This window comes from Ambystoma mexicanum, chromosome 1p, assembly GCF_040938575.1.
Source record: "Ambystoma mexicanum isolate Mex_15411 chromosome 1p, UKY_AmexF1_1, whole genome shotgun sequence".
Lineage (NCBI taxonomy): Eukaryota > Metazoa > Chordata > Amphibia > Caudata > Ambystomatidae > Ambystoma > Ambystoma mexicanum.
The window spans coordinates 1,078,928,813-1,078,952,837 of record NC_090921.1 but is presented as its reverse complement, the minus strand read 5'-3'; the positions used below and the strand labels follow the sequence as shown (position 1 = coordinate 1,078,952,837).

General features: G+C 44.2%; 3 long non-coding RNA genes across 3 annotated transcripts; all 3 read right to left on the bottom strand.

Annotated features, from left to right (window-relative positions):
- Positions 1–211: 211 nt before the first annotated feature.
- Positions 212–2,998, bottom strand: LOC138568777 (uncharacterized). Its single transcript, XR_011302987.1, has 2 exons — positions 2,046–2,998; positions 212–332 (listed from the first exon to the last, which is right to left on the bottom strand). It is a non-coding gene; the product is annotated as an uncharacterized lncRNA (long non-coding RNA).
- A 5,016-nt stretch (positions 2,999–8,014) lies between these two features.
- Positions 8,015–8,768, bottom strand: LOC138568760 (uncharacterized). The gene is made up of 2 exons (XR_011302985.1): positions 8,604–8,768; positions 8,015–8,223 (listed from the first exon to the last, which is right to left on the bottom strand). It is a non-coding gene; the product is annotated as an uncharacterized lncRNA (long non-coding RNA).
- A 1,092-nt stretch (positions 8,769–9,860) lies between these two features.
- On the bottom strand, positions 9,861–10,376 carry LOC138568712 (uncharacterized). The gene is made up of 2 exons (XR_011302984.1): positions 10,214–10,376; positions 9,861–10,089 (listed from the first exon to the last, which is right to left on the bottom strand). It is a non-coding gene; the product is annotated as an uncharacterized lncRNA (long non-coding RNA).
- Positions 10,377–24,025: the final 13,649 nt, after the last annotated feature.

Here is a 24,025-nt window from a genome sequence, read left to right as displayed (position 1 = left end):
GGCAAAAACAACATCTCTCAGAGCGATGGCGTTCAATGACGCTCGTTAGGAGCATTGACTCATATTGACCCAACATCAATGTGCCAAGTCCACTTCCTTACCTCGAGTCCACGCCTCCGTTTTTACAGAAAGCGTAGGCGTGTGAATAGTACGATGCCTTACATGTGTTAAGTTACATGTGTTAAATAAATACAAAATCCAGTCTAAAAGATGTTGTTCCCACTTTTTTAATGTTAAGAAATCATGATGACGCAGAAACTTCGAAATCCAGAATCACGCCAGAATCATGTCCCATTCTTAATCCATCCTCTTCTTACTCTAGCGAATTCTCACTGGAAGAAAAAACAAAATGCACAGGTCATGAAAGTCAGGTCACACATTACCTATAGGTACGTGCTGGGAGCTATGCTGACCCCCGCCCCCCAACGTTATCTGCATTTCGTAAGACAGGGCAGGAACCTTTGGCTCTCCATGACTCCTCACCGTTGACCATGTTGACTATGACTGATGGGAGCCAAAGGTCGCAGACTTCTGCTGGGAGAGGTACTCTTTATAAGATCGGACCTTGTATGTCAGTAGTTACTGCCTACACAAGAGCAGAGGCTGCCGGCAGTACACCAGACATCTGCTGTTCAGATTTTAATCACGTGTAATTTTCATCTGGTATGTGATAGGTGCCCTTACATGCCACTTGGAGGTAAAATCTCGGGGCCCTTAGATGCCACTTCTTGGAGGTAATCTCGGGGCCCTTACATGCCACTTCTTGGAGGTAATCTCGGGGCCCTTACATGCCACTTGGAGGTAAAATCTCGGGGCCCTTACATGTTGCTTCTTGGAGGTAATCTAGGGGCCCTTACATGCCACTTGGAGGTAAAATCTCGGGGCCCTTACATGCCACTTGGAGGTAAAATCGCACAGGGTTGGCTGCAGTCTGTTAGCTTTCAGGCTTTTGCTCTGCCACAAATGACACATGCTTCATAGCAAGGGCCTGATTCACAGAAGGTTGTCCTATAGGATTGCACCATTATGAAGTGCTACTGTGAATCAGGCCCTGAGTCTTAGATGCCCTATAAACCAGCAGACTCCTACATGCATTGGCATTCATCCATACCTGGAAATCATTAGAGAGGCTGGTAGGCTGGATCCGCTTAATTTCCCTCCAACGTAGGTTATCCATATCACACCCCGCCAAAAGCCGCTAGACTGCCAGCCTTCCTATCTCCAAGCCACACCCATCTCTCGTAGCTGAGCAAATATGGGATCAATTCTAGATCAGCAAAACCCAATGGGGGGCGGAGGGGTTCAAGAAAGCTTGATGCAGTGCCCCATAACTACATAATCCTGCATCTGGAAAGGCTAATGTCTCCCATTTTAGCCCATGGAAACTACCCTGTCTTCTAAAGGCTAAGATGAAAGGGCCTCCTTAATAGATTGATCAAAAGCACCCTTTCCCATCAAGCACAAAGACCACTGAACGACTTGCTCTTCCACCGAAAGTCAGCTAACCTCCAATGTTCACAAGCTGACTTTCAGTGCACCCCTCAAACAGCCTTTCAGATCAGGGACAATGAGGCTAAGAAAAGCCAGCTTCCAAAGCACACCCTACAAGAGGAATAGCCCACTAATTCTGGACAGATGTGAGATAGACCATGGCTAATGTGCTCAGTCTTAGCATATGCCACTGTCCTATTGAGACTCTGAGAAAATTACCCAAGACAACCATTAAGACATTGGAAACAGTTGAATCCTTAAGAGTGTCTACTTTCCAATGTAACCAAGTCCTGACCAATGTTTCCTCTTAACTTCCTTATGTTATGCTTCGATGATGAAAGTTAAGTAACATTCTTGATTACTGTTGCACACCAATGTCATCATCATCACTGAACAGGCTGTTTTTACTGCTGATGTTATTGTGTGGCCAGTAATGGAACACAATTACATTAGTATGCAACAGCACCTGATGATGACATTGGTGTGCAATAGTAATCAAGAATGTTACTTAACTTTCATAGTAAACCTATTTTAAGCATCTGAGATAATTGTACCTGCTTTCCCAGCGCGTCTGCCTCTCCTGTGACTCTTTCGGACATAGTATCTCTTCCGGGCGCGGTATCTTTTCCTTGCTAGGCTTTTGCTTCTGTATATGCTCTTGCCCCGGTAAACACTCTTTCTCCTGATGGTACTCTTTCTCCGGACATTGCTCTTGGCCCGGACCGGACTTTTGGTCCTATAGGAACTCTTGGCCCTGACGGCGCTCCTGGCTCGCGCAGTGCTTTTAGCCCTGATGTTGCTTCTGCTTCTGATGTTGCTCCTGCTTCTGGTGTCGCTTGGGCTTCGGTGCCTTTTCCTGGCCTGGTTCTTGTTTGAGGCAGGGGGTGGGCTAACAGGCGGTGGGCCAAACCAGCCCCTTTCCTGGTCCAGGCTGCTGTTACTTCCGCTGTTGGCCTCACTTATCTCTCTTGTCCTGGCATTCTTATTCTTGGAAGGCGTCTTACTTCTATGGGTCAAGCTCCTGCTCCGGTTTCTGTAGCCTGTGCTTGGCATTTTGCAGACCTGTGAGACACCACCACTTAGTCACCCTCAAACATTCTGGCTGAAAATGTGCCTTACCCAGGGTTTTATATTGAGGAGGTGCAATTGTTTGCTCTCTATGACACGGGATTGGGTAAGACTGGCCATATATGGTCATAAAGGTATTTTGAGACCTACAGTATGTTTCACTAACTGGGCCATCTGTGTTTGCCTCACCATTACTGAATGAAATGACACATTGGTAAGCTTTCAATAACAAAAAGATGTGGAGGTATCCGTTCTCTCCTCGGACATTATGATGGAGTGCAGATAAAAAAATCAGAATGTGCCAAGGTTACCCTCTGGACATCCTAAGCCACTGAGGAGGTCCAAGAGGGTCTGGGAGGATATGAAGAAAAGGCACGGACTGGAAAAGTAGCACGAGCTCTGATGTCTGCCACCAGACCTAGCAGAGTCTGATATTACTAGAATGTAGATAGCCGGAAGGAACAGGCCAGGGAGCCGAGAGCCTATGTGCCATTGGAAACCTTTGAGATGATGTAAGCGCCCAAGAGGGGTTTGAGTAACAGGAGGAACTACACAGTGTAGTGACCTTTTCATCCCAGGAAAGAGGGAGAATGAGGAAAAGGCACAGACTGGTCTGCCTCCAGATCTCGCAGAGTCTGATATTACTAGAATGTAGATAGCCGGAAGGAACAGGCCGGGGAGCAGAGAGCCTATGTGCCATTGGAATCCTCTGAGATGATGTGAGCGCCCAAGAGGGGTTTGAGTAACAGGAGGCCCTAGAAAGTGCAGTGAACCTTTCATCCTAGGAAAGAGGGAGAATGAGGAAAAGGCACAGACTGGAAAAGTAGCAAGAGCTCTGATGTCTGCCTTAGACCTAGCAGAGTCTGATATTACTAGAATGTAGATAGGCTCTCGGCTCCCTGGCCTGTTCCATCTGGCCATGTGCCATTGGAAGCCCTTCAGATGATGTAAGCACCCAAGAAGGGTTTGAGTAATAGGAGGCCATAGACAGTGCAGTGAACCTTTCATCCCAGGAAAGAGGGAGAATGAGGAAAAGGCACAGACTGGAATGAGGAAAAGGCACGAGCTCTGATGTCTGCCTTAGACCTAGCAGAGTCTGATATTACTATAACGTAGATAGGCAGAAGGAACAGGCCAGGGAGCCGAGAGCCTATGTGCCATTGGAAACCTTTGAGATGATGTGAGCGCCCAAGAGGGGTTTGAGTAACAGGAGGAACTACACAGTGTAGTGATCTTTTCATCCCAGGAAAGAAGGAGAATGAGGAAAGAGCGCATCAGGGAAAGCAGGGTGTGGAGTGTGAGTTAAATTGACTCTGGTAGCCTGGGGAAAGAACAAGACGGACATTTTTAAAGTACTCCATCATTTAAGGTCCAATTATTGACAAAGAATGATAGACTCTGAGTAGTTTATGTGCCATATTGTTGGGTTAGTTTTCTCCTGCTATAAGTCTGGAAAGCTTAATGCTGCCATTGGCATGGAAGTCAAGAAACAATTATACTCTTCATCGCCCCCTGGCAAGGTTACATCACACACATTCTCTCTGATGAAGCTCAAGGATGTCACGAAACTGATGGAGCCCAGACATTTCCATTCTATTCTATAATTACGACAATTGGTCCAGATAGCAGCGACATGAAGGTGGGTGTCTGTAATGGACTCAAAGGATCAAAGGTAAACCTTGACCATCACGAGCCCAGCTTGGGCAGGGCAGAGCAGGCGCCGCAGAGTGGCATGCCTCTCACCACAGTCCACTCATTCTCTTCCCTCACATTGCAAAATGCAGAGGAATGCAGAGACATGTCCTACCTTGGCAAATGCACAACAGCAGGGGAGGAACGAGGAGGGCCGGAGCCTGGCTTCAGAAAGAAGAACAGGGATGGAGGGAGTGTGGGGTAGTGGAGGCAGTGAAAGGAATGCAAGACTACGGGTGTGGATTGAGAGCACTGTCTGGCATTGAATCTGTGGTTAAAAGAGACTTCCATTTGACATAACAGGTTGCATGTGTCTATCACTGTATTGTCGCCACTGTGGGGGTGGTGTCACAAGTTAGGGACAATATGCCATGAGCATATTAAGTTGTGTTACAAGGAGCAGAATGAAGAAAAGAATCGCATAATGTCTAGTGCTCTATTCCTAAACAGGCTGCCTTGTGGAGCACTATGTTGCACCAAAAATGTTCCTATGTTTCCATTTACACAGAAAGCACGTGCAATACCAAGCGTTTAACAAATCAAATAGACAACAAATGGCATATATAACCTATAACAAACAGAACAGACTCTTAACCCCAGTATTAAACAAACTGTGCCAAGCACTCGGCTCCTCAAGCCACATCCATGGCCTGGCATTGCTTCTATGTTCTGCCCCCACCATCCCTCTCTCCTTCCATTCTTCTACTTCTCCCTTGCTCTTCCTAAAGCCAGTCCTCCTGTAACACGAGGCTGCTGCACACTTCTCTGCCATTTTTTGTAAAGGTAGCACATGTCCCTGCATCTCTCTGCATTTTGAAACATGAATGGGGGGGCGAGTGCAGAGGATGAGTGGACTCTAGTGGGAGGTGCACCCCTATGTGGTGCCACAGACAATAACTGCATTATATATAAATACATAGAGAAAAGAGGGGCGTTGGGGCGCGACTCTGGGTCCCAGCAGCAATCAGCTCACAGTCTAGTGATGTTCTCCAAGCGCGCTTTCGTGCCTCTGCAATAGTCAGGGAGGCAGAGCTGATTAAGATGTGCAACGTTGAATTCTACTGGTAAGTACCAGGATGTTGCAGCAAGGAATTCCGGTTCCTGTAATTCAGAGGCAGCCAGGGCCCAACTCTCCTCGCTTATTCAATCTTTGTCCTCAGTGGGAAGGGGGAATTACCAACAGTGTGCCACTCCAAGGTCAGGCATAGGTAACCTGGATGCAGCCCTTTTGGAGCCCCAGACTCCAGTAACATGCGTTGATAAAAGAGGGGCGGTAGGGGTGCAACTCTGGGTCCCAGCTGCAATCAGCTCACAGTCCAGTGATGTTCTCCTCAAAGTGCGCTTCCATACCTCAGCAATTGTCAGAGAGGCAGATCTGATTCAGGTGTGCAATATTGAATTCTACTGGTAAATACCAGGATGTTACAGCAAGGAGTTGTGGTTCCTGTAGTTCAGAGTAGTCAACGGGCATCCAACTTGCTCCTATTATTCAATGTTTGCCCTCAGTCGGAAGCGGCATGGGGGGATTACCAACAGTTTGGTACTCCGAAGTCATAAGTAACCTGAGTATTCCCTCTCTGGAGCACCAGACTCCAGTAGCATGTATAGACAAAAGAGGGGTGGTTGGGGCGCCACTCTGGGTCCCAGCTGCCATCAGCTCACAGTGTACTCCAAGCATGCTTTCATGCCTCAGCAATTGTCAGGGAGGCAGATCTGATTATTGTGCGCAATGTTCAATCCTGCTGGTAAGTAGCAAAATGTTATGGAAAGGAATTCTGGTTCCTGTAGTTCAAAGTCAGTCAGGATCCAACTCTCGCTCAGTATTCAATGTTTGCCCTCAGTGGGCAGGCGTGAGAATTACCAACAGTGGGGCACTCCAAAGTCTGGCATATATACACAATTGATGCACCTACAGTAAAGCTCACTAAATCTTAAGATGTGCATCAATCCTTTTACATACACATACAAATGTTGCCAATCTTCTAGGATATCACTCTTTTCCCTCCAAGGAATGATGCAGAAATCAGCAGAACCACATGAAACGTATCCATCTGTGCGTGTTTGTAGGCAAAAGGTGAGGGGGCAGTGGTTAGATGTGTTGTGTCATGGGTATTTCCATTACTATACAAAATAGTGGCAGGTTGAGGTGTGGTTGCTTCCTATAAAAACATTCGGCCTGGATTGATGTCACCTCTATGGGTATTTTATTTCTACATGTGTCCCTTTATTTCCCCTTTTCCAATTGTCCTTTTCGGCTTCGGGGCTAATCTAGTCCAGACTTTCGATGCCACCTTAGGTGGGCAAGGTTATCACTTCAGTTATGATGCGGAAATGACATCACAGCATTACTGAGTAAAACGCGCCACTGATCCGAGGGCCAATGGTAAAGAATGGAAGTCGTCATGAGGATTATTATTCAATTGGAAAGTTAAAGGTCACTTGGAAACAAGTGCCCATTCAGAATACCTTTGAGTAGTAACATGTATATTCTACCCAATGCCCAGACTAACCTATGCTGGGCGCTAATAAGATATTAAACATTGTTTATGGTAGTCAATGCTCTCTCCCTCCCTTCAGCATTTAAAATGAATGATCATCACCTTATCAATTCCTACTTTATAGTCATTGGGTCACTGTAAAGTAGATGTGTGCCCGGGTTTGAACAGAGAAAGACACTCCTGGTTAAGTCACCTTATGGAAGATGTCTACACCTACGGCAAACAAGAGTGGTGGACTCACCTGATTCGAGGAGAAAAAACGAAATGGGTGATAGCAGTTGTTGGCTTCTTTAGACAGATAAGCTTGACAGACATGAAATCACAGGAATCAGTGACCTATGCGAAGTGATGTGGAGAACAGTGGAAAACAAAGATCTTGTCTAGGAACTTTGGAATTTTGTAAAAATTGTTTAAAAATAATAAAGTAGATTCTGCTACAGCTCCGCTGACACACACTCAAGTGGACATGACCATCAGCGATAGGAAAACAAAGGAAAGTAGAGTCAGAAGGCGCGCTAGCTCAGGCTACGGGGATCCAGGGATCTAAAGCCGGGGCACACATGGGCTGGATAAGCATTTGGATCATTTGTGGAGACCTTGCTTCAGAGAGAAAAGTACAGAACGTTGGCCCCTCTAGATGAACGGATAACTACTGTGTAAGTGAGTGCATATATCTGATTGGACCAGCGGTGCCTGTGACAACCCTCCTAACTCATCACAATGAGTTTAGGCCACAATGAGCTACAGGGTGAGAAAGGAAATCCTAGTCTTAAACAACTTCATGCTTTCTTCTTGCCAGGCTCCCAAGATTGTCCATGTGTCCTATGCATGTTCTCTTCAATTTTCCATTTAGATTTTATTTTCAGTTGTAAATTTACCTGATTTGATGGTTTAAAACCAAAATATACATATGAACATATTACGACAGTACAGGCTTTGCATTGTTTTTGAACTCCAATATACCACATTTAAGGGGGAGCTCCAGTTTTAACAAAAATAAAAATTGATAGTGCAAAAAACATTACTACTCTTTGCTGAAGAATCTGGGTTTTGCCAAACCTCGGTTAGGCACTTATTTTGAGGTTAGGCGTAGCCCATCTTGGAATGTTTAAAGCCTTTCTTTGGCACCTAAGAGTCTTCATTAAAACGTGGAAACACACCAAGACCCTGTGCATGTCACACCCGCTCCCACATGCTTTCATCTGCTCTAACTTGGAGCTATACATTTCCAATTTCAATACAAGAAACACAAAAATTACAAAAAGTTATGTTTTGCATATTCTAGTTTATTTTGCCATTAGTTCTCCTGTTGTAGATGTTTATTGCTGGATCTGATCGTGTTGTTTTTCAAAATCACTGCCTGGAGGTCAAAGATGTGTGGATATTTCCAGACCCAGGAAGCATGGAAACAGGAAGCGTGAACCTGGAATCTAGTAGCTCCTTCTGTGTCGGTGGCGATGACGCGATCTGTAGGCTGCAACGGACAGAAATATTCATTCTCTGTTGTATTGTGTGCCTGCGCATGATGCTTATAAATGCTTTAAGGGTCTCATCCTGTTTCCATCCAGATTAAGCTACACATTTAAACTAATGTATACATAAACATTACAAAAGTGGGCATGGATGGCTTAGATATACTGAGGCACTTGATAGAGCACAGCGTGGGATTCAAGCATCCTTGACACACTGTTCCTAAAACCCTGATAAGCAATGCCCACGCTCCAATCTCCCACAGATATTCTATTGAGAAATGATACATTGGAAATATTACAGTTCAGAAGTAGGGATGTAAAGCGGGGACTAATGAATCTGTGGAATTTCACAAAGGGGGAAACTAGGTTTAAAAAGATTTACCTCTGCGGCTTCTTCTCTTCCTGCCATGTGCCATGTGCCTTCTTCGCCTGCGGGGTGACCTCCCTCTTCGCCTCCTCCTTACACTTCTGCTCCGGCTCCTTGCTCTCCTGTATGCCATGTTGTGTGGTTATCCCTCTGGTGCCCGGGGCAGGTGACTTGTGCCTTCTGGAAGCTTGGTGGCCTCTTATAGCAACGCTGATTGTGATGTCACCTGGCCATGCAAGCCTTGTCATTTGACTCAGCATCTGCTTTGTCCCCAGCAGCCTCTGACCTCCTGTCTCTCCACTGGTCCAACAGCAAGCTGGTCACTGCTGTATTCACCATTACCCATAACATTGTATCATTCCCAACACCCCAACTCCAAACACACTCTTTTCTGTACCCCCAATTTCCTGTATCTCATCTCACCCATTGTCACCCACTGTCCTTGAAAGACTCCACATGGACCTGGCAGAGTAGCCTCCAAAATAGGCTTGGTACTTTGGTCTCAGCCCTTCCCACACAAACATATATTATTCTTATATACGCAGTTTATATGAACTAGTGGGAACCAACATGATCTTACTTACAAGATCTTAGAGGCCACTTCCTTTCCGGATCTTATAAGATTCTAAGAGTCAAGCCACTTCCTTTCCAGGTCTTATAAGATTCTGACTAAAGAGTCAAGCCACTTCCTTTCCAGATTCCTTAGAAAGGAAGTGGCTTGATTCTGACTAAGACTCAAGCCACTTCCTTTCCAGGTCTTATAAGATTCTGACTAAGAGTCAAGCCACTTCCTTTCCAGAGGCTTGGAATCGTCATGGGATTTGGAATCCTTCCTCTGAGTCCCATTACCTCCGCCATCCGTTGTCCTCTGTATTTCCTTTGCATGTCTCCAATGCAAATTACCTTATAATGCAAATTACCTTATAAGATTCTAAGTCAAGCCACTTCCTTTCCAGAGGCTTGGAATCGTCATGGGATTTGGAACCCTTGCTCTGAGTCCCATTACCTCCGCCATCCGTTGTCCTCTATTTCCTTTGCATGTCTCCAATGCAAATTACCCCGGCATAAGTTCAAACTTGTTTGCATTAAAGTCCATTTTGTTAATGCTACATGTTTACATATTTTGTGTGTTTGCTCCCAGGCATGCCACTCCTGAATGAACATGAATATCCGTCTGACCAGCCTTGCTTGATCTGATCAAGATCTTTGCCCATGCCCAGCCCCCCAGCCCCCCCCCCCCACATGGTCTACAGGAAAGAGAAAACGAATATATAAAGTTTGCTAGGGCTTTTATTTTAGTCATTACTTTTCCTGCTGTAGGTGTTTTAATGCTGTTGTTCTTCATACTGGATCTTGTTAAAAATGTCTCTTGGTTTTTCGAAGATCACTGTAGGGGAGTTTCACGCTGGCTGCACGGAGCCTTGACCCAGACAGCACGGCAACAGGAAGTTTTGACAGGGAATCTAATGTCTCCTCCTGTGACGGCGGCGACGACGGTATCCTAAAGAAAAGAAATCTCATTAGTCCTCTGTTGTATTGGGTAACTGAAAAGAGCAGCTCCTGCTAAAATACACTTGCTGAAAACTGGGAGAAATTCCCAATACGTCATGGTGAAACATACGTACCTCTGTGTCCTCTCCTTCTGCGGAAACCCCTGTGCCTCCTGCGTCGGCGAGGAGACCTCCTCCTCCGTCTCCTCCGAGAGCTTCGGCTTCTGCTCCTTCCTCTACGGTATGCCATGTCTTGTGGTTGTTATCCTCCCAGGGGTGGGTGCAGCAGGTGACTGTGCTTTGGGCCAGCCGGGGGCCCACATATATAGCGGCACCGATTGTGATCTCACCGGCCCATGCTATTGGCGGTCATTTGACTCGGCACTTGCTTTGTCCACTTCAGCCCCACCTAGGCCCAGCCGCCTCCACATGACTCCACCAGCAGGCTGTTTGCTGAACCTGAACCAAACGCCGCTGCTGTGCGTGACGCAGCTTCATTCCAAGGGCAGGCCCCCTAGTCGGGAACGGAAGCTCCGATCAGCCCGCTTAGAAACAGCTTGAGGGTTCAGCCCGGCTCCCACAGTTCCATTACTCCCTTATGGCTATCCAGAGGTGGACATTTTTAAAAACTTAGCATCTATTCTATTTGTAAATACAATGTTCCTCTGGCAGTACATGCCAACATTCCGAGGCACCTGGGAGGGAGATTTTGTCCGCGAAATCGGGAGACATAAAGTTTCCCATTGGAATTAATTGGGTCTGGAATTATTTTAGGCGGGAGAACATGAACAATAGCATCATTTTTCACAGAAAAATTGGGAGTCTCCCGCCTGAATCGGGAGGGTTGGCAGTGTCCACGTGCATTGTAATCATCAACCAGTCCCCTCAGTCCCAATTGTTGAAAAAAATATAGAATGTTGTGTTCATACAAATAACTGTATGTTTTACAAATAATGGGTCCAATGAAAGCAGAGAAGACCCATAGGGCCTGTTTCTTGTACTGGCAGTCGCATACTATTTTACATAAAGCAGCACATACATCGGTTTGCCAATTTAGAGCGACCACTAGGCTTGTTAACCAGTTCTTTATTTACATTGCATCGTGATAGAAAACTGGTTTTACCCTTGAAAAGAGACCATAAGTTGGAAGAGCTTCATAAGTACTATTGACAGCAGCTTTGTGTCCAGACTCTTTTGACGGGTGGCCCAAGTGTGGCACTGACTTATGCAGGCGTGGCATGAAGAACGAGCGCACACAGACATAATGATCATAGTTTGTGATAATGAGGTGGCACCGTGGCACCTGCGGTGGCCAATCAGATTCCGGGGGTGGCACGTGCCATTCCAGGCCACGCCTGGACACGCCACTGATTGACAGAAAGGTGCGTATATACATAAAACATATCAGATAAAAAACAACACTAGAACCGGGAAGGGGGTGAGGGGTGTCTTTGCTGTAGTCTCCTCTCAAGGTTGCTTCTTGTTTCCTCAACCAAGCACCCCCTCTCCTTGTCGTAGGCCTCATGATTCCAGTCACCAAATGCAGGTGGATCCTCAATTAAAACAGATTATGTTATAGAGCACGTACAGTAAGGGATAATATATGGCATGTTTCAGAGGCCGCTGCCAAGTCAGAGCGGATTCTGTGACATAATAGTGCACGATGCTGAGGGCTTTGTGATGTGCCCGGATTGCCATGGCCATTTGGAGCTGTACACCTATGACAGGTGATTGCCTTGTTTTAGCCTATGTAATCCATGCATCCAGCTTAAAAAGGCAATCATTGGAAGGACGAATGAAGTGCATGGGGTCTTGGGGACAAAAGATGATAGATTGGAAGGCCCACCTCTCTCCATTGTTCCAGATGGCCCTTAAAAGGCACATCCTGGTCAGTCCTTTTGTTTGGACAACGGTTCCTGCTGAAGAAACTGCCTGCCATTTTGGTGGTCTGGCTGTGTGGGGATTTGTTTTACATCGATATTTTAACTGTGTTACTCGGTCTTTATAAAGCGCTAATCTTCCACTGGTGGAGCCTTGTAATACCGAGTGACTATATGTTAATGCCTTGCTGCACCCGCTGGGTTTGTTGTAGGCTGTAGTCCAAAACATAGTTTGCATTGCACTTAGAATGCAGAATTATTACAGGATTAAGGGGCAGCCGCAGTTCTAGGGGGGCTTAGACATTTTCACAACAGACGCTATCTGTGGACCAAAAGATTACTTTCCGGGGCTAATTTCGTGTTCAGCCCGTCCCCCACATTGGCTGGGCAAGAAATTGCTAAACATGCATGTATACCTGGTCCCAAAATTAAGCCAATTAAGACACATTTCACTTCGGAGAGTTAACATGTAGCCAGGCTGAGTTCACAAGTAACACTCGAAATTGCCAATATATGCTGTGCTCTTGACATGCAAGTCTGGGGCATCTATTTTTGCAATGGTGGAAGGATATGTTTGTGAGTTTTGGAGTTCCATATAAGCTAAAAGGCTCTTTTCTACCTACTCAGAGCTTTCACGTAACAAAATGAAACAAATGGGTGCACGTGAGACAAAATGTATATGTACACATTTTTGGAACTAGCAAATCAGAACAATGAAAGTGAGCATCACACACGTATGCAGAAGACCACCACATTGGAAAAGCTGATAATTGTGGCGTACTGCAATGAAAAGGTGTTGCGTTGTCATGTATTACAATGTGCCACATATTGGCCTCAAATGGTGAAGCACCCACAACAGTTGTGAGTTATTGCCCCCTATTGGTCCTTCTATACTTAAAGTGTCCCCCACATTCCTAGCACATAACTTGTCTTAATCCACTCGCCGTGTGCAGATCCTGATGTCTATTCCCTAATACCTTAGCATAAAGCTAGAATAATGCCTTATGCTAGGCACACGTGTATGGCTTATTATACGGCAGCCCACATCTGGCACACACACCGGTCTGGCTGTGTGTTCTGCCTGTATACCTTACACAAATCCTTTTTAGGATAGTTTGTGTAGACACATCACAACTGTTGATTGTGTAATATCTGCCCCTGAACACCTGGCAGCAAGTCGTATAGAATCATTGTGTTAGCCTACACAACCATTTTTAATTGTTCTAGCTAATTATACTGCTGACCCCATAACACATAGCTAGAAAGTTTCTTTTTTTGTCTGAAATCCAAGCAAAAATTAGTTGACTGACCCATTCTGACCCATTCTGACCCATTCTGTTAATCCGCAGGACTGGCAATTATCTACAATTAACCTTTGTGTTTTAGCCTCCAGTACATCTGTAAAGCTCACTATACTGCCGATCCCTTAACAAAGCTACACTGTGTTGTGATGTCATCTTTCACAATTCCACCCGGAGTGAGGAATGTTCGGTTTCCCCACGTTCCACCAGGAACGCGACCCGCATTCTCCCAACGCTCTCCTCACCTCCGGGGGCCGTATAATAAAGCTCCCTCCCCAAACTTACTTAGCCTCGGTATCTTTTATTATATTGGCGACGAGGCAACCCCTTTCCCCGTTGACCTGCATCCGGCCCCCGGAGCTTCCCTGCTCGCCCAACCGCCAGTCTTCAGCACCAGAGGCGGCCCCTGCGGCTCTCCACATTGCCGCTCCCGCCTGCCTCCCCCCTCCCGAGCCCCGAATGAGAAGGGAGAGGGGCCGCCCGACAGACTCGCCAGAACGGCACAGCAAGTACCCATTTCTTTTACTTTGGCCCGCAACAGCTGCAGCGCTCAACGCGCGTCATATGATTTCACACCAACGGCCGTTTGAGGAAAGCACCTCACAACGTGCCCCACGTGCCGCCATTTTGTCCACACCAGCTCCCACGGCAACCGCGCCGCGGATTCTCAGCTTCTGATCAGCTGATCGAAGGAGCCCCAAAGATCAAGCCGCGCACCACAGCGCCCCCACTGGCTGCAGGGGGCAGTTAAAAAAAAAAGAAAAAAAAAAGAAAAGGGAGAAAGTCTGTTTGACTGAGACAAGGAAGCCTGCTATAGACAGGATTCCAGATCTGGACTGGCATAGGGTGGAGAATTACCGAAACTATGAGCCTCTGCCTATTTTGATGGACTCAAACCCAGTCTGGGACTTGCTTACAAATGAGACGCCATAACCACCATCCCAGCAGCCCCAAATACATATAGCCTCACACCACAGCGCCATCACAGGTCACAGGAAGCGGTGAGAGGAGCACAGAAAGACATTGCCAAACACAGAAGAACAGGCTTCACTGCACCCTATAGACTCTGTGACTTAAAGAACTTTGTGCACAGGACTCATAGTGCATATAACAATTTTCAAACATCAGGTACTGCACTCAAGCACATTGGGCAATTACAAAGAGGAGACACTGAAAAGGGGAGTGACCATACCCCACACCCTCCTCACAGCCAACCATGCAGAACGTGCCACACCCCACCAAGTTTCTTCCTTGCCCCGGTACCCCAACATGCCCCTGGGAGCAATGGCTAGATAGCTTTCAGATATATCTCAGAGCCATTGGTGGCGGTAAATTCAATGATGATCTCAAGGAAGCGACCCTCTTGAACTGCATAGGGGCCGAAGGCCTAAGAATATTCAGGGCACTTCCCGAGCCAGATCATGCAGAGGGCGACGGCAACCGGAAATTTGACACAGCCTTGGCAAAACTCACCAAGCTTTTTGGCAGCAAAACAAACGTAGTTTTGGAGAGGTACAAGTTCTTTTCCCGAAAACAGGCAAAGGGTGAACCAGTTGATGCCTACATTGCCTCCCTCAGGGTGCTCATGTCTACGTGTGACTTCACTGGTGTTGGAGATGAATATTTGAGAGACCAGTTGGTACTCAATGTAGCAGATCCCCGCATACAACAAAAACTGTGGCAAACGAAGAACCCCTCACTAGATCAAGCCACTGAAATAGTGAGAAGTATGGAATTCGGGGACCGATGCATGAAGGAGAGACTGGTCATAAAAGAGAGTGTTGAGGTGAAGTCCACAGATGGCTTAGATGGCTTCTCTGAATCTGAACATGATGGAGCGTTGGTAGCAGCCGTGAGGAGTGCACCTCAAAGAAGCAGAGGTAACTCCAGAAGAGGGAGAGTTTCAGTATATGACAATCAAAACCCCACACGCTGTCATAAGTGTGGGTGGTATAAACGCCACGACGCGGGGAAGGTGTGCCCTGCTAACAGTGTCGAGTGCTACAAATGTGGTTTATTGGGTAATTTCGCCAAAGTCTGCCGCAACATCCGAGGGAGACCAGGAAGATCCGGTAACTCCAACAGACGACCACTCAACAAGCATGGGTCTGTGAAGGCAGTGGACTATGACCAAGTGTCAGAGAGCATGTTGTCCATCAACCAGACAAGTCCACAAGTGCAGATCCTCACGGTCACCTCTTTCCAAGAGTCGAGCGGTCCATGGGTTAACATGTACGTCAATGATATACCCTTGAAGGTTATGGTAGACACAGGGTCCCCATATACCATGGTGGATCTTGAGACCTTTGTAAAAGTGCTTTCTGGTAAAGTCCATGATTTACGGAACTCCTCTGTGAGAGCCACAGGGTACGGAAAAACTCCCATTGACATAATTGGGTACACATGGGTCAAACTCAAGTTTCACGACAGACAAACATACTGTAAGTTGTTTGTAGCCAAGGACGGTTCCTCAGTAGTAGGATGGGAAGAACAAGCGGCTCTCCAAGTGAAAATCCACCCTGGGGAAGATATTCCTATATTGAGCGTGCTCAAAGGCAACACTGACGTCAAGTCCAATTTGGCTCAGCAATTCCCCAAAGTGTTTTGCAAAAATATCGGTCTGCTCAAAGGTTTCCAACACAGAATCATATTGAAAAGAAGAGCCGTCCCAGTGGTCCATCGAGTATGTGGAGTCCCCTTTGGGACTAAAGCAGCACTTAAAGATGAACTCACACGTCTTTGCAATGAGAACATTATACAACCCATAGAGAGTTCTGAATGGCTTGCCCCCATCGTCCTCGTATAGAAACCCGACAATTCCATAAGGATGTGTGTTGACTTGAGAGATCTCAACAAAAATATATGGGTTGACAGACACCCACTTCCTAACATAGCTGAACTCTTATCGACTATGAAACCAGCAAGCTATTTCAGCACCTTAGACCTCTCCTCAGCATATCACCAAATTGCCTTAGATGAAAGCTCAAAAGCCCTCACCTCATTTGTCACACCTTTGGGAGCATACATGTTCAACAGAATGCCATTCGGGCTTGCTTCCGCCGCAGCGGTCTTCCAGAGACTCATGTCACACCTCTTTGGAGGCCTCGATGGAGTACAATGTTTCCAGGACGACATTCTCATATCAGCAAAACCTGAAGAAGAGCACGACGCCAAAATAATGGGCGTATTACAGATAATTCAAAAAAGTGGTCTCACCCTCAAACTGGAGAAATGCAATATAAAGTGTAATGAAGTCTCCTATCTTGGTCATTCCATCGACGCCTGGGGCATCCGTCCCAAGAAAAAACTCCTTGACACGATACTGAGCTTAGCTGAGCCCACCAACAAAGAGCAATTGAAAAGTTTTTTAGGAATGACGGAGTACTACTCCAAATTCGTGAATAACTATGCCAACAGAACACAAAACATGAGAAATCTTATGAAGAAATCCAACAGATTTGAATGGTCCACAGAATGTAAGAACGAATTTGAGAACCTCAAGTCTGATATCAACCAAGCTCCAGCCCTTAGTATGTTTGATTATAAAGCCAAAACGATAGTGTCGGTAGATGCCAGCAAGATCGGCCTTGGTGGAGTACTGGAACAACAACAGAACGGTAACATCGTAACCATCGCATTTGCATCCAGAGTACTAAGAGGTGCTGAATTGAACTACTCCACCATCGAGAGAGAAGCTCTGGCTGTCAAGTGGGCCCTACAACATTTTAGTATGGGGTCTACCGATCCTCCTAAAGACTGATCACAAACCTTTAGTGAACATTCTACAATCCAAATTGCCACACCTTATCTCACCAAGGATAAGACGTTGGTTTCTAGACATTATGCAATACAATCTTCAAATTTGTTACAATCCTGGTCCACTAAATCAAGTAGCAGACTGCCTGTCGAGACTATCTACCATTCAAGATAATAAGGATGTCGAAATTGAGGATCAAGAAGAAGATATCATAGCCACCATAAATCCTGCCATACCCTCCGACGAATGGATACGCATCACCAAAGATGACACAGAACAGCAGGAAATCAGAAGAGCCGTAATGAACGACTGGGTTGGTGTCAGGCTTTCTCAAATCTGATGTTGTCCCCGGAAGCTGCTGAACCCCCGCAGTCCCCTTTGGATGCTAACCTCTTAACTGGTATCAAACAGTTCAGTTGAGAGCACCCCCAAGGGAAAGGGGGAAAATGGGACAAAATAATAAACTTCAGGTTTTGCTCAGCTTCTTTATCTGTCAACCTGTTGGTGAAAATAACAACAAATTCACTTTAGTCACTAACCTTTGAATTCCTTGGCTCTGACTTCTCTTTATAAATTTAAGTAAATAAACACGCCACCATACCTGATTATCCTCTGTGAATAACGTAGAGGACGTGTGTGAATTCTACTGAAGAAAACATAAAAATAGAGTCTCAGATGCTCTTACTAATTTCTTCAATTCGGTTTTGAAAAAACTGCTAATCTCTCTCAGTTTAATGAGTTTATCTTCAAGCAGTTCAACTGTCTTTTACCCAAACAACCCGCTGGAAATATTATACATGTAGTTTGTATTGGTTTCTAGCTTCAACACAAATTCCAAGAATGACACTCTGGCTATTCAATTTTAAATTGTTTGTTTCCTGAATGTATAAAAGTGTTCATTAATTGGATCTTTTGCTTGCAAAGAAGATCGCTCATAAAAGAAGAGTTCCTTTAACCAGAATATGCGCATGCGTGAAGATATTGTTTACTTCTTCTAAAATGGAAGCGCACATGAACAAGGAATTGAGTTCAAAAATGAAACTGGCATGGGCGCATGCGTAAAGGAATAGTATTCCACTCTTCTTAATATGAATTGTTCAAACATGAAAGAAGAAATTCCTCAGTTCCGGACACTAATCCTTGAAGAGGCAGCCCAGTGATGATCACGTGCCAGGTTAGAATGTTAGTAAATTAAACATAACGCCTCGGAGTCGCGTGGCTACCACACTGTCACTTGCGCAGATAGTGTAAGATTTCTAACGCTAGTCCGACGCTAAGAAAAGCACTGTTACCGTCAAAAGGTACAATACTCAATAATCTTTTATACGGCCGAAAAAACACACAACGCTAAAATGATAAACAGACCTCCACACTCCAACTTGCCAGGTGCAAAAAATGTGACGCCGTTCAATAAATTTAAATACAGTTCTAGAAGTTCAAAAATAAATTCTTGAAAGAACGAAATGAACTACTATTTAAAAAAAAAAAACTAAGAAAAACAGGAACAAGTTAATTAATGGTATTGATACTTAACTCCTGCTAGAAAATCATAAAATTCCATAAAAGATAATGAATTCACTTAGCTTGCTTCTTTCTTTCACCGGAACGTTTTCTAAGTTTCTTCTTAATTCTCCAACACTTTCCTGGTCCAAATAACTAATTTTTAGGCACAAGGGCCTAACTAAAGTTTTCTAAATCTTAAGAGCTTCAAACATAAGACCTTCCAGCTGGGCTTCTGACAATGAAACGCGGTTTAGAATGTTCCAACAATGCCTTTCTTTTACTTCTGACCAATCACTGATCCTTTTGGAATTCTCCATTTTGACTTGGGAAGCTCTCCACACTCTGCACAGAAAGTTAAGGCCCAAACCATACTTTATGTTAATCATATCCTCATTCCACCACATTCATCCAAATCCCACGAAACCTGACAGTACCCCCCCCCCTTAATGCCCTGTCCCAGGGCCAACTTTAGAAGGATACTTTCTATGAAATTTTGCGACTAATTGTGGTGCATGCACATTCACCTCATCCTCCCATGTACGTTCCTCAGGTCCGAAACCTTCCCAGTCTATTAAATATTGTAGTTTCCCTCTTACCCTCCAATTCTTTTCACCACAAACTCTTCAGATGAATTCTCTAACTGAACTGGTGAAGGTGGATGTACAACTCTAGTCCCCTGAATCACAGGTTTTAATAGACTAATGTGAAAGGTGGGATGTATTTTCAAGGAAGTAGGTAGTTTTAACCGTACTGACACTGGATTGATCACCTTTTCTACTTTAAATGGACCTACAAAACGTGGAGTAAATTTGTTTTTGCCCTTAATTCTCAAATGTCTCGTCGAAAGCCAAACCAATTCACCAACCTCATATTTAGGACCCAACCTCCTTTTTTGATCTGCAAATCTTTTGTACTTCTGTTTACTATCGAAAAGTACCCTTTTGCTCTTTCCAAATTCTTTCTCATAGTTTTTAATCGAACCTCAACTCCAGGATTCTCTGACTCTTCAGTAATTTCAAAACTTAAAAACCGTGGGTGAAAACCTTTTCCAAGGTAAAACGGAGACATGTTAGTTGAATCTTTAGCACAGTTATTATAAGCAAATTCGGCAAGCCAAATCAAATCCACCCATTCTTCCCCTGCCTGTAGATAACACCTCAAATACTTCTCCAGTTCTTGATTTACCCTTTCTACTTGTCCATTGGTCTCGGATGATAACCTGATGATAAACTGACTTCCACACCCAAATCCTTACAAAAAACCCTCCAAAATCTAGAAATAAATTGAGGACCTCTATCTGAGATAATTTGATTAGGAAGACCATGCAGTCTAACTATTTCTCGCAAAAAGACTTTGGCCAAACTGTCTGCAGTAACCTCTCACTCTATTGGAACAAAGTGAGCCTCTTTTGACAAGAGGTCCACCACAACTAGAATAGATGTACAACCCTTGTCACAAGGAAGATCTGTAATGAAGTCCAGGGAGATTGTATGCCAAGGACGAGGTGGAATAGGCAACGGCTCCAACAACCCGATTGGTTTTCCGGTTTGATTCTTCATTTGAGCGCAAATAGCACAGGTTTTTACAAAATTTAAGATGTCCTGACGCATTTTTTCCCACCAGAAGCTCCTCCTGACCAATTCTAGCGTCTTTCTAAAACCTGGGTGTCCGGACAGCATAGATTCATGACAGTCTCTTATTACTCTCTCTCTCAATTCCAAAATAGGTAAGTAAAGTTTATTTTCAAAAAACGGCAATCCTTTCTCAATTTTTCGAACCGGATCCTTTCAAACCCTTTCCTCCATTTGTGCAATTGACATGGACTTTCGAACTTCTTCCTCAACATCCTCAATTTTCTGTATTCCGGCAGAAATAAAACAGCATGGATCGATAATGGATATCATCTCCTTTTCTGATTCCATCTCACATCCAGGAAATTGACGTGATAAAGCATCAGCCTTTCCATTAAGCCTACCTGGCTTAAATGTCACTACAAAATCGTAATCAGCAAAGAACAATGACCATCTTAACTGCCTTGGTGTGAGAGTCTTGGCTGATTTCAAAAAAAGCAGATTTCTATGGTCTGTTAACACAGTCACTGTATGTCTTGCTCCTTTTAAAAAATGCCTCCACTCTTCAAAAGCAAACTTGATTGCCAATAATTTTCGATCTGAGATCGTATAATTTTGTTCTGCCATAGAAATTTTTTTAGAATAGTAAGCCACTGGATGAAGTTGTCCTGTCTCTCGATGTCTCTGAGAAAGAACAGCCCCCATGGCAAGATTCGATGCATCCGCTTCTACATAAAAAGGCTGAGATGGATCTGGATGAATTAAAATAGGGGCCGAACTGAACCTTTTCTTTAATTCTTGAAATGCCTCCTCTGCCTCTGTCGACCACACAAATTTGGCACCTTTCTTTAAGAGTTTTGTTATGGGAGTAATCAACCGAGAAAATCCTTCAATAAATCTTCTGTAAAAATTTGCAAAACCTAAAAAGCTTTGAATTTCTTTTACTTTCATTGGTGTTGGCCAATCCGTGATGGCTTGAACTTTGTTCGGATTCATCTCCAATCCCTTGGGAGAAACAATGTATCCTAAAAATTCCACAGAATTAGTATGAAACTGGGATTTTTCTTATTTAGCAAACAAATGATTCTCTCTGAGTCTTTGTAGAACCTTTCCCACATGAATTTTATGAGACTCTAAATCCTGAGAATAAATCAAAATATCATCAATATATACTACTACGAATATATCTAAAAAATCTCTTAAAATTTCATCCATAAAGAATTGAAAGGCAGCTGGTGCATTGCATAAACCGAAAGGCATCACCAAGTACTCATAAAGCCCAAATCGGGTTTTGAATGCCGTTTTCCACTCATCACCCTCCTGGACTCTCACCAGATGATAGGCACCACGTAAATCTAGTTTGGAAAAAATTGTGGGTCCCTGGACCTGATTCAAGATTTCCGAAATTAGAGGGAGAGGATACTTGTTTTTGATTATAATCCTATTCACAGCTCTATAATCAATGCATGTTCTGAGAGACCCATGTGGTTTTGGTAAAAAAATAATGGAGATGCGGCTGGAGATTGAGAATGACGAATAAAACCCTTAGCCAAATGTTCTGCAAGGTACTCTTTAAGATAATCATTCTCCTTTTCAGTTAATGCATACACTCGACTACTTGGTAAAACCGCCCCGGGCTCCAAATCAATTTTAGAGTCAAAACTCCTATGTGGAGGTAATTCTCCTGCCTCCTTTTCATCAAAAACCTCCTTGTACCCTTGATAACACTCCGGAAGATGTCCTAACACAGCTCCTATATTATGTCCTGTAATACCTGCATCAGTCAGAAAAAAGGAAACCAAACCTTGTGTTTCTTCCCTCCCAGGATTACCTTTCAAAAGGCAATTTTCTAAACAGAAACTAGACTGTAATTCTACCACTCGCCTACTCCAATCAATTTGAGGATTATGCAAGGTTAGCCATGGCATGCCTAAAATTATTTTCAAAATTGGTGTATCAATTAAATCAAATGAGATTTCTTCTCTATGACCTCCAAGTAATTCCATAACCAAGACACCAGTTTCATGAGTTATAGGACCTGATGAAAGAGAAGTTCCATCTACAGCCCGAACCTGTTCCACAACTTCCTTCCTCACAAGTGGTATTCCCAATGCCTTAGCTACTCCCCAATCCATAAAGTTCCCGGTGGCTCCTGAATCAATCACTACCGGTCCATACCCTTTCCTTTCCTCCTTCAAATACAAGGATACATTTACAGTTATGTGTGGAACCGCTGACTGAACTGTATTTGCAACCTGCTGTCCTTTTCCTCCGGCTGATGAAAATTATTTGGGTGTAAAGGGACAATTTCCCAAAAAATGACCGCCCCTACCACAATATAAACACAAATTATTCTCAGGCCTCCTAGTCTTTTCCTCCTTTGATAAAGGACCTTTTATTCTAATTTGTTGATCATTTACCCTTGGTTTCACTTCTTTACTACCCACCTCAAGCCTTGAACAATCTCCTCTAATGACTGACCTCACCTCCCCCTGAGTACAACGACGCCTTTCTGCTTTCCTTTCACTTATATGATAGTCCAACTGAACTACTAAATCAATCAATTCCTCACAAGAAGAAGGGCGTTGGACTGCACTGGACAAGGCATCCTTCAATTCCTCCTTGAGGCCTCTATAAAAAAGAGAAGATCTCTTCTCTGCTGGCCACTGGGATTCTAAAACCAAAGACCTAAACTGTGTGATATATGTGACCAAGTCTCTGTTTCCTTGACGCAAATCTAATAATTCCCCATCAACTTCTAAGGACATTTGTCTTTTATCAAACATTTTCTTAAATTCTTCCATAAAAAGAGAAACATTTTTTAAAGATAAACTCTTCTGCCTGACCAATAAACCTGCCCAAGTAGAAGCCTCTCCAGATAAATAAGACATCATAAAAGTAACTCTGGAAGCATCAGAAGGAAATAGTTCGGGCCTACTAAGAAAGTGCAACTCACATTGGGTTACAAATGTCTGATATTTACTTGAATCTCCAAAGTAACGCTCTGGAGCTGCCAAAGGTACTGGCATAACTAATGCCCTAAAACCTCCCTCTGCCCCATCACCTCTACCCACACCTCTCTCCTCACCAGCCCTTACCAATTCCGGGGGGAATTCTTCTCTCCCAATTCCCTGCGTCTGTGGCATCTTTTCACATAACTCATCTACTCGTTGTCCTAATTTTTTATTCTCTTGATATGCCACCTTTAATTCCTCCTGTAATTCCCTCACTAAAACACTTAACGCTTCCATTGAGAACTCAGGGTTCATGACAGCGTAGGAGGACTATTTTTTCTGGCCTTTCATACTGTCAGGCTTTCTCAAATCTGATGTTGTCCCCGGAAGCTGCTGAACCCCCGCAGTCCCCTTTGGATGCTAACCTCTTAACTGGTATCAAACAGTTCAGTTGAGAGCACCCCCAAGGGAAAGGGGGAAAATGGGACAAAATAATAAACTTCAGGTTTTGCTCAGCTTCTTTATCTGTCAACCTGTTGGTGAAAATAACAACAAATTCACTTTAGTCACTAACCTTTGAATTCCTTGGCTCTGACTTCTCTTTATAAATTTAAGTAAATAAACACGCCACCATACCTGATTATCCTCTGTGAATAACGTAGAGGACGTGTGTGAATTCTACTGAAGAAAACATAAAAATAGAGTCTCAGATGCTCTTACTAATTTCTTCAATTCGGTTTTGAAAAAACTGCTAATCTCTCTCAGTTTAATGAGTTTATCTTCAAGCAGTTCAACTGTCTTTTACCCAAACAACCCGCTGGAAATATTATACATGTAGTTTGTATTGGTTTCTAGCTTCAACACAAATTCCAAGAATGACACTCTGGCTATTCAATTTAAAATTGTTTGTTCCCTGAATGTATAAAAGTGTTCATTAATTGGATCTTTTGCTTGCAAAGAAGATTGCTCATAAAAGAAGCG